Source organism: Adiantum capillus-veneris, chromosome 10, assembly GCF_014529385.1.
Source record: "Adiantum capillus-veneris isolate H3 chromosome 10, ASM1452938v2, whole genome shotgun sequence".
Lineage (NCBI taxonomy): Eukaryota > Viridiplantae > Streptophyta > Polypodiopsida > Polypodiales > Pteridaceae > Adiantum > Adiantum capillus-veneris.
The window spans coordinates 144008500-144020146 of NC_140940.1; the positions used below are offsets into that span (position 1 = coordinate 144008500).

The following is an 11647-nucleotide window of genomic DNA, read 5'->3' on the forward strand; positions in this document are numbered from 1 at the left end:
AAGAGGAGAAACCAAAGAGTTTGGTTAAGATTGAAGACTTGAACATAGCGCAAGATGATTGTGATGCACAAGACATCAATATGTTGACTGAAAATAATGATGTATTTTATGATGCACAAGAAACTCTATCTTTGCAGAGTTCTATGCCAGCAGAGCTACTTGTTAGTGGTGAAGTGTCCCATACATGGATTCTTGATTCGGGCGCTTTGTTGCATGTCACACCTCATAGGCATTGGTTTACTACATATGAGGAAACCATTGGCACTCTTACGCTAGGTGACAGCTACTCTTGTGACATTGTGGGCATAGGTGATATTGCTATGGTTATGGCAAATGGGGTGAGGTTTACCATACATAATGTGCGTCATGTCCCAGCTTTGACACGAAATTTGATTTCGGTTGGACGTCTTGATGACTTGGGTTACAAAGTCACTTTTCATCAGTAGTCTTGGTGTATTGTGAAAGGTCATCTTATTTCAGCCCATGGTTCTAAAGTTGGTACACTTTATCCTCTTTATGTATCTGACAAGAACAGTGTTCTTTCTGTGACCGAGCTGCCAATTGTTGCTTTGTTGCATAGCCGGTTAGGTCATTTGTCAAAGAAGGGAATGGAAACTCTTCCTCATTTGGGCTACTTACCGTCTTTATCATTTTCTGCTTTTCCCTTTTGTGAACACTGTCAATATGGTAAGCAAACACGAGCACATCGTACACAGTCTTTTGACAAAGAAAGAAAGCCCTTAGAGCTTGTGCATAGTGATTTATGTGGGCCTATGCCTTCTAAATCCCATGGCAGTGCGTCTTATTATGTTACATTCATTGACGATGCAACACGACATGTTTGGGTTTATGCCATGAAGTCTAAAGATGAGACTTTTTCTTGTTTCAAAAAGTTCTTATCTAGTGTGGAAACTCAGTCTGAAGATAAGTTGAAAGCTTTACGCTCAGACAATGGTGGAGAATATGTCTCCAAAGAGTTTGCAGACTTCTGTTCAAGTAGGGGAATTAAGCACGAGTTTACAGCTCCTTATACCCCTGCACAAAATGGTGTTGCCGAACGAATGAATAGGACCATCCAAGAGAGGATTATGTCTATGCTATCACAGGCTAATTTACCGCAAGCGTTTTGGGCTGAAGCATTATACACTGCTGTGTATTTGATCAATAGATCACCACATGCTTCATTACAGTTTCGTGTACCTTTGGAGTTATGGTCAGGACATAAGTTGTCTTATAAAAAACTCCGTACATTTGGTTGCAAAGCTTATGCACATGTACCCAAGGAGTTGCGTGCTAAGCTTGACCCTAAGTCCAAGAAATGCATCTTTATTGGCTATGGTGTAGATGATCAATTTGGCTATCGTTTATGGGATTCGGAAAGTCGATCAGTAATCCATAGCAGTGATGTTGTCTTCAATGAGACCAAGATGCATAGGCAGCCAATGAAAGAGGTTGAATTCCGGACCGTGATGTTTTCCGATGTATCACCTCCTCCACAGATAGCTCCAGAGCTAATTACTACACATGCTAGTACAAAGCTCTGATCAGCCGAGGAGATCTAAAAGAGTCTAACATCCACCAGAACGGTTTGTTCCAGGTGTGGACTTTGTGTTGCTGACAGATAGTGGTGAGCCTTCTTGTTACAAAGAGGCTATGCTAGCCAATGATAAGGTTCAATGGGAACATGCTATGAAGAGGGAGCTATCCAGTATTACAAAGAACAAAACATGGGAACTTGTTCCATTGCCAAAAGGTAGGAAAGCTTTGCCTTGTAAATGGGTTTACAAGAAGAAGATTGCATCCAATGTTGAGAATTACAAAGCTCGTTTAGTGGCCAAAGGTTTCAAGCAAGAATATGGTGTAGATTTCCAAGAAATCTTTTCTCCAGTGGTCAAGATGACGACACTAAGAATGTTGCTTGCTTTGGTTTCCACTGAAGATATGGAGCTTGATCAAATGGATGTCATTACAGCTTTCTTACTTGGTGATCTCGAGGAAGAGATTTATATGCAGCAACCTGAAGGGTTTGTGCTCAAGGGCAAGGAACATTTGGTCTGTAAGCTTTTGAAAAGTCTCTATGGCTTGAAGCAATCGTCCAGACAATGGTATCAAAAGTTTGATGCATTTATGCGTTCCCTAGGCTATAAGCGTAGCAATGAGGATCCATGTCTTTACGTGAAAAGACAACCAAATGGACAACTTATTATGCCTATCCTTTATGTAGATGACATGCTCATTGCTGGTCATTCTAAGAAGGACATTGCTGTCTTGAAAACCAAGCTGAAAAGTCAATTTTACATGAAAGATTTGGGTGAAGCCAATCACATTTTGGGTATGCGCATTACTCGTGATCGTAAGAAGAGGTTGTTATACCTTTCTCAAAAAGAGTATGTGCACAAGGTTCTTGATCGTTCAACATGCAGAAGGGAAAGGCCTTGAGTACTCCATTGCCTGCATATTTAAAACTTAGCAAGAACGATTGTCCCAAATCTGCTGAGGAAAAAGCTGCGATGGCTAAAATTCCTTATGCTTCAACTTGTGGTAGTCTCATGTATGCCATGGTGGCTACAAGCCCTGACATTGCACATGCAGTGGGAGTTGTCAGCAGATTTATGTCTAACCCTGGTAAAAAGCATTGGGATGATGTCAAGTCGATTTTCAGATACTTGAGTGGCACTGCCGATAGACAGTTATGCTATGGTCGTGGAGAGTCATCCATTCAGGGATTTGTAGACAGTGACTATGTAGGCTGTGTTGACAGTCATAAATCAACAACAGGTTGGAGTTACACATTTGCTGGTTCTGCTATTTCTTGGAGATCTGTTCTTCAAGATTGTACATCCATTTCTACCACAGAGGCAGAGTATGTTGCATTGAGTGAAGCATGCAAAGAAGCTATTTGGCTTGCTCGCCTAGTGAAAGATCTTGGATTGGAGTAGTGTACAACAGTTCTTATTGTGATAGTCAGAGTGCTATTGCCTTGGCTAACAATCCAGTGTTTCATTCTAGAACCAAACACATTGATGTGCGTTATCACTTCAATCGTGAATGCCTAGCAAACAAGAGCCTTGATTTAGTGAAGATTCCTATGTCAGAAAACACAGCGGATGCACTCACTAAGAGTCTCTCCAGCCATCAGTTTCAACACTATCGTGAGTTGATGGGCATTGGGTGAAGAGTGGTTCTCTTCCATTCTTATAGTCTCCCAAATTGGCCATCAAGTGGGAGAATGTTAGGTTTAATGGCCATGTGGTCGACCGCCCATCACTGACTGCCACTAACCCTAAGTGTACAACTATACACTTGTGTGAGCCGGTAACACTAAGTACAATGTGTATTGTGCCTTAGTGCATAAGATAAGAGAAGAAATAAAGGGGGACACAGTACGTTGGCTCTCCCCCCTTCAACTTGTGTGTGTGGCTATGGTGGTGTATGTGTGAGTGTGTGCGTGCGTATTCTTCTTCCGTTGTGCTCCCAGCTCCTCCCCTTCAATGACCTCTACACGGTTAAGTATCACTTTGGCAGTATACCCACAAACTGAGGATGTTTAAACTTGAGCAGTTATGAGAATCAACCTCTCTCTGATCTCCTTGTCTCTCTTTCTCTCTCCCATATCTTCGTTTCATTGATTAACGCCTTTTTGATCTCTCTCTCTCTCTCTCTCTCTCTCTCTCTCTCTCTCTCTCTCTCTCTCTCTCTCTCCCTCCCCCACACACACATACACATAACCTCTCTCTACTCTCTTCTTCTCATTGATCAGTGCCCCTTTAATCTCTCTCTCTCTCTCTCTCTCTCTCTCTCTCTCTCTCTCTCTCTCTCACACACACACACACACACACACACACGCGCGCGCACGCGCACGCATGCATGAACGCACGTGCACGGGGACGTGTGTGTTGAAATTGGCCTATCTACCATCCCAAAAGGTGATTCACACAAGCAATTACACTCCTCCTAAATCTCTTTGTGTAGAAATTGGCCTATCTACCATCCCAAAAGGTGATTCACACAAGTAAATGTACTCCTGCTAAATCTGTGTGTGTTGAAATTGGCCTATCAACCATCCCAAAAGGTGATTCACACTAGCAAATGTACTCCTGCTAAATCTAATAATGGAATATTCACAAAACTCCTCTCTGTGTCAACTCTCTCTCTCTCTCTCTCTCTCTCTCTCTCTCTCTCTCCGACTCTCCGGTGACATATTTAAGTTGCATTCATAGCTACCCATGGATGGCCGCGCTTTGTCATAAGTAGGCAAGTAGGCAAGCCCTCCTCTCTTCATAAAAATACACTCAATGTTTGAGTTTTCATTAATGTCTCTATCATGTGCATGTATATACAGACACACACTCACTATAGTAATCGATAAGTTGGGAGAGAAGGGACAACAACACAGGTGCCCAAATGTTCAACAATTTTTCAAGCACTTTAAGAAAGGTTATAGAGTGTCTCTTTATAGTTATTTTTAAAATTTTGAAATTACACTTGTTGTTTCCAAAATACACTGGTATAGGGCTACCCATGCCGTGGTGGCAAGCTGCAATAAGTAAACTTTTGTTATTATAGTACACCTACTATGTTCTTGGTAGCCTCAGGGAAAGGACAAATGTGTAATCTTTAGTACCTCAAGGCTCGGATTGAGCCTGAGGCCGTTTTGTAATTTCTTTAAGATTTAAATACATTCACTCACTATTGTAAGTGTGGCCAAATTTTTTTATTTGAAAATACACTTGGAAAGTTTTCTAAAAGATAGCATTATTGGTCTTAAAAAAAACCCTTTGAAAAGAAAAAGCCAAATTTATCCTTAAAAATTATATTTTCATTAGATAATAAAATATCCACAACAATTGTCAATTTTTTGTTATGTGCACTTAAGCTGAAACATTTACTTTATGTAAAGTAGAAAGTCTTTTGACTTTACAATTTCAAAAGTCTTTTTGTTATGTGTACTTCAATTGGTAAAATTACTCTGTGTAAAGGAGAAAGTCTTCGATTTTCCATTCCCAAAAGTCTTTTCATTTCCTCCAATATTACTATTCACTTTTTGCATTTTGAATCTTCCTGCCCTTTACTTTTGCCTTTTAGAACAGAGGTTTTCTCTTAAGTAAAGGACTGAGTGACACATGGAGTGTCTCTCCTTCCTTGAAAAATTTAAGCTGCTTCATACATAGTATAGATATGACTATCACTTGAGAGGAAAGAGGAAAAGGAAAACTCCTGTCCAAATTTTGAGATCATATTACAAGGTGAACTTATAAATGTACTTAAGAGCCTATGGAATGTGAAAAATAATTAAAATGTACAATGCTACGAAGTAGAAAATGAAAAAATGACAAAAAGAGCTCAGTTCAGCCCCCTAGTTTGGAAAAATAACTAGTCTTGCTCAGTGGGCCTACCTCATATTGAGACCTAGTATGGGAGAATGAGGACATATATAGTATGGCAATTAGAAATGAAGTGCTTTACTTACCTGCAATGCTTCACAGGTGCTTTTCGATTGCGCAAGCTTCACGATGATCGTTGAGTTGACCTACAAAAAAGCAATGTGAATAGTTAAACATTTCGTCTTCCAATAAGCACCACAGGTTGAAAATGCTAAGTATATAGCGCACGTCATGCAGAAGTGCCATACAAAAGTATGGTGGAGAGTTGGCACTGTGGTCTCTCCAGAAATAATAAGAAACGGAAGTAGTGCCCTGCCCCGTAGCATTTATGTGTTGCGCCAAGCACACGTTTGAGCACAGGAAATTAGATCTAGATAACGGACCTTGTAATGTTGTCGAGCTGGAGTCGTGCCTGTGCAATCAAAACGGCAGTGTTGTGAATATAGTACTCTCTATCAGACACAAAACAAGAGTCAAGACATGCAAAAGATAGAGGATATTGATTAAGCTAAAGCAAAGCACATCTAACTTTATGTTCTATGTGTTGAACTATGCAAAAGCGTAGGCATGGAGAGATTGGATGCAGATAACGGACCTTGAAGTGTTGTCGAGTTGAAGTCGAGGTTGCATCTCGATTGTTCCCCCTTCGATCTATGTGTTCATAATTGCCATGCTTCTAGCAAACCTTTCCTTCTTCTCACTATTTGTTAGTGTCCTTGTGAATGTAGCCTCAAATGTGTTGCCCTCATTCATGAAGGGTAGTTTAAATCGCCCATTTTGTTTGGACTTCTTTCTCTATTGTGGATACCTGCACCCAAAAACACACCCTGTATAGTTTTGACTACACAGAAAGTCGGTGTAGTCTTGGAGCCATGCTTGGATCGATGTGGCATACACCTTAAGCAGTCATATCTGTTGTGGTTCCAATCCAGGCATTTGCTATTGCCAGTCCTGTGTTGTCCGTCACCTTTGCCATTGCCATAAGTACAGATCGTATTGCTGCCGCGATTCATGTGGGATAGCCTTGAGAAGTGCTGTCACACTTGCCACATGTGGGCATGACATCGACGTGCTCGACAGGATAGTGAAATCCTCTCTCCTTCTGTCTTTAGCTAATACTAAAGGTGCTTGAAATCCTATCCATGCAGCAAGGATGTTGGCGCCAGGAGCAGTGATGATAGGATTCAAAATGTTAGGTGGTTAGTACCGCATGAAGAGAATGCAGCCATCATTGGAGTTGGCCTAATTCCAAGTTTAGTTCCTAGAAACTGTACATGAGCTATTGGATTCTTGGTTGACTTTATGTATTGCAGGATCTCCTTCACCGAAGAGTGCCCAACCAAGGTAGCGGGGAGAATGTGGTGACCTAAAGAGGTAAGGTCGTCACCTTTGGAAACACCATTGCCGAGAATCATGCCGATACCACCGGCTTTAAAGACAAATGCAAACCCATTTGATTCCTCATTTTTTCCATCATGATCAGCACATAGCACTCTCTTCCCCTTGACTGCATTAGATGAGAGCACATCTGAAGACATACACTTCCGGGCAAGAGATGCATTGCCACCCGACACCACCACTGCCTGCATAGACCAGTAGGTCGTCCCTTACTTTGGTATGCTAGATGTACATGCCCTTGTACTCCTTTCCATTACCCAAGACTACTGGGGCCGGGAATTCTCTGTCAAGTGAGCTTGCAGCAATGCTGAATATCCACGGAGCCACACTTAGTGCTTCCTCCAAGTGTTGGTCTAGCATTACTTGTCGACATTTTCCATTGCAGAGGATGCACCTATCACAATCGCATCTTTGTTGTAGAATGGACGTGCTATTGTGCCACCAATAGACACAGAGATGACATCCACATCATTGAGAATGGCTGCGTCGAACCCCGCAAGAATTATACCAGAGTTAAAGCAAGACAAATTCCAGTAGACTTTGTACATTGCAATGCGTGCATGTGGTGCCATGCCAGAAGTGGTGCCAATCGCAGCACCAGAGAGGCTAGCATCAGGTACAAACATGCCAGCGGCGATGGAGGACGTGTGTGTACCATGCCCATGATTGTCTCAGGGGGATGGGAATCCAACGTTGCCAACGAGTGAGTTAGAAACCACGACCTTGAAGGGCCATGGATGAAAGTGTGTGCACTGATGAGCTTGCAGTTGCAACGGGAGGAACTGAAGCTAGGTGATGATTCACATAAACCCTTCCACCAGGAATGGTCAATGTCCCTTGCAACTCATAACAAAAGATCCATGTATGCATTAATTGGCCTTGACATGAATCTTGTAGCTTGGTACATGCTTTCAAAACATTCACAATGAAGGAAACATCTGCCATCTGATGCTAGATATTAAATACGAAGATAGCATTCCATGCAGATAAACTCCTTGCAGGTATCATGTCAGTCAACCTGCAACCATCATCCAAGGCTTCACATTCGACATACATACTAATAAGCATGTCTTGTATCGAGAACTTCGAGTCAAGTCTAGAGTGTCACATTCTCGATAAATCCTGTATCCCTAGATGCTCTTATGGATGCAAGGAGAACATCATCTGGATTTGTACTAATCTTATGGATGCAAGGAGAACATCATTTGGCTATGTACTATTGACTTGCATTCTATAAAAAAGATCCAGAGTTTTGAGCTAGCAACCATACTGACTATAACCTGCTATTAATGTATTCCATGTATTCCTCACTATATGTACGCATGATGATGAGGGGAGCAGTTTTCTCTTTCCTCTCTCACCTATGTTTCCCTGCTTCAGAAGTTTTGATTGCTAGTGCTGCTTTTACGAAGCTTTGGACAAGAATGCAAGGAGCACCCTGCCCTAAAAGGCTCTTCTCTTCAAGGCTAGCGCTTTCCAACTTCGGCCATTTCTTGATTGTGCATTCTGGGATTATGAATCTCCTTTCAAAACAAAAAAAAGCTTTTGGGCTGACGAAGTAATTACGTATAGCGAATTTGCCCCTCTACGTGGCTCAGTCTTCTGTGGAGGAATTCAAAAAGGACATTAGCCTCACCAAGTAAAAATCTTTTCAAAACATCTCAAATGAATAAGTGAAGGGTGAGTTTAGGAAATGAAAAGCCCCATAAAATGGAAAGTCAAAAGACTTTTCATCTCCTTGTAAAAAAAAGTGGTCGAGTGTGCATTTCTTCTTCTTTACCTTTTTTTTAGAGTTTCTTTCTCCTTAGAATTTTCTTTCACTACGTAGGTAGAGTTTAGTGACACTATGTAAGATAGTGAATTTAATTTTTTTGAAGCCATTATAAATTGTATCCCTTATGTAATCTAAATTTTCTTTAACAAGTGGAATATGATTTGGTCTAATTTAATGAAGTTAAAACCTTCATCAAAAACGCAGTCAGAGTGCACTCAAGTGTCTTCCTTTGATAAGCTCGCTAATAGGGTAGAAAATTTGGCGAGAAAGACAAGAATCTTATAAAGAAATGCCTATCACCGCAAAAATGCTTCTCTCGACTTTATATTCCTTACTTTGTAGATAGTAAGGTCATCCCAAACCTCAAAATGGCCCCAAGATAACTCAGGGTCGCGCTAGAGCTCGCAAAATTAGAGTGAGCATTTTTGTCAGGATACTTTGAGAACATAGAGGGCAAACTTAATTAGCGGTAGCAACATAACCATACATTTAATCATCTCGGCATGAACAATACTTTTGCAAGAGAGAGAGTTAGAGAACTTGACAACATTTAAGGACCATATTTATGTGGAGCAGACCCCCCCTCCAATAGGCTTTTGTATAATAGATTCTCCCATCAAGAGAGACTTGGTACAATACAATCTTTGTGTTCCTTGTGACCTAGGTGATGCAATGAAGATGGAAAGCTTCATGCATCACGAGCATAACATAATCTTTGTAAAAGCATTAACCATCCCCTGCCTCAGTCCCAAGGCCTCAAACACCTTCAAAGGTGGAAAGATCTAGCGGGGAATGAGGGTAGGGAAGAGGAAGAAGAAGCATTCACAGGAGAAAGAAATAGTTCCTCACTTATCATCACTCTTCTTGCTTAGCGTAGCATAATAACATAGTAATGAAGATGAAGAAGATGGCAAGCTTAAGCATTGAAGCATGACTCTTGGTTGGATTTGCATTCCATAACCAAGAGTGTTGGTGTGACTCTCAACTTCTCAACAAGCTTGGAGAAGGAGATGGAGCCCTTGCACTTTTCACTTCACACAATGAGAGTGTGTTTGTGTGTGTGTGTGTGGGGGGGGGGAGAGTATACCACCCAAGCTAGCCCCTAGCTTCCTTGGTCGACCCCCCTTTGTAGCTCATGCTAGAAGATGATTGGACCCCTACAAGCCTAGCCAATCACATGCAGGGTGCATATCAAGCAATGATGCTAGCCTTGGGACAAGTGTCCCCCTTTCCCCTTTGAGAGAGAGGACTTGATAAATGCATAATCAATTAAATAAATTAGCTAAATTATCATTGGACCCCTTGAGAGGCCAACCAATAGGCTTTAGGCACACCATGAGGGAAACATGAAGAGGACCTTGACAAGTGTCCTAGTAAAGGAAAAGCTTGACTTGTGTGAGGGTGTGTGTGTTCTCTCTCTAGCTCTTACAATGAGGGCTCGCCCCCTTGAGTAGGGATCATGTTGACTTTTGGGAACACCTTGAACCCTTCAAGCTTGGGGAAGGTTGTCACTTCAACCTCGACTCTATCAAGCCTCGAGAAGGTTCCCATTTCAAGCTTAGCCCTAGCACCTCAAGAACAACAAGCACCTTAGTCATCAAGCACGACAAGCACCTTAGTCAGGAAGCACGACAAGCACCTTAGTCAACAAGCACAACAAGCACCTTAATCTTGGGCCGGGTTCCCACCTCAAGCACAACCCTAGCTTGCCTAAGGTCAAAGGAATTTTTAACACTAACCTTTGGAGGTCTTTAATGAAGATAACCTTAAGGTCTTTAAGCTCCATTAGGTATCATTGCTCTTTGACGTACCATCTCTCATTTGAACCCCTTTAACCTTGGCCCCATGTTGAGACAGATCCATAAGCACATGTCTATATTCTAACCCTTGTTCCTATTTATTCTACCGCATTAAATGATCAGTTTAATATGAGAAAATCATTTGGGTTGGTTACATATTAGATTTTATGACAATACCTCTCTCTTGTAATCATAGTCGTCCTCGACTATGAGGTAGAAGAGATAAAACCTTAGTCATTAGTCGATGTTTCTTAGTGGGTAGAGGATCCCTTTTTACCCTACAATATCATTCCAAGATGGATGACTAATCCATTTGGTGCTTTGGAGACGTAGCTTTCGTAAGCATGTCTGCTATTTAGTCCATTTCATTCTCCGAAAGTAGAGTGACAAATTCTACTTGGTATTTGAGAGACGTCGTCATCACAAACACGATTCTAAGCATGCATACTACTTAAAGTTGTACACAATAAAAAGAGAATTAGTCTTATAAGACAAAAACATTGGTCATTTAAAAGAAACATGTACATTTGCTTACTCTAATATAGCACTGTAAGCATTGACAAGGTTCATACTATCCTTAACCTATATTCCTTGCATCCATATAGCATCTTCAAAGAATAATTTTTTAACTTAATAAGATACAATCGGATAATCTTGCCATGTCGTAGTACCTTGTCTTCATGCCGAAGGATAGCTTCGGGTTGTAGCACCTCTTCTTGGTCTTTGATTTTTGGAGGGTCTTCAATAATTGGTTCACTTGGTGGATCTCCTTTGTAGGACCATAGTATATTTTTGCTAGTTTAGCATAATACTTTTGATGGCTGGTAGGATTTTTGCCCATAATTTGCCTCAATCAAGCCTTGGGAAACTCAAGTAAGATCCAATCATTTTCTTTGAATGTTAAGGCCCTTCTGCGCTTGTCAACAACAACTTTTTGCCTTTGTTGAGAGATGGATATAGCCTTCTTAATCTTTTGAAAAGATTCGTGTAGGTCACGGCTATACTCATCGGCAGTGAAGATCTTCCCATGTACTTTAAGTAGCAAGGGACTTTTAGGTCTTCCCTCTATGATTTCAAAAGGAGTTTTTCTCGTAGAAGTATGGAGAGTATTAGTGTATGCATACTCTACAAGGGGTAAGTACTTCTCCCATTGTGAGCGTTGATCTACTTCTGTAACATAATTCTTTAGTAGATCGAGTATCCTAAGATTGGCTATCTCACTTTGGCCATACGTTTGTGGGTGATAGGCCGAAGATAAATTCGATCTTGTACCTAGATTTTCAAAGATACCT

The 11647-nt window shown here is 41.2% G+C and overlaps 1 pseudogene; it reads right to left on the reverse strand.

The window, feature by feature from the left end:
- Positions 1 to 5151: 5151 nt before the first annotated feature.
- Positions 5152 to 7838, reverse strand: LOC147449781 (subtilisin-like protease SBT1.7; annotated as a pseudogene).
- Positions 7839 to 11647: the final 3809 nt, after the last annotated feature.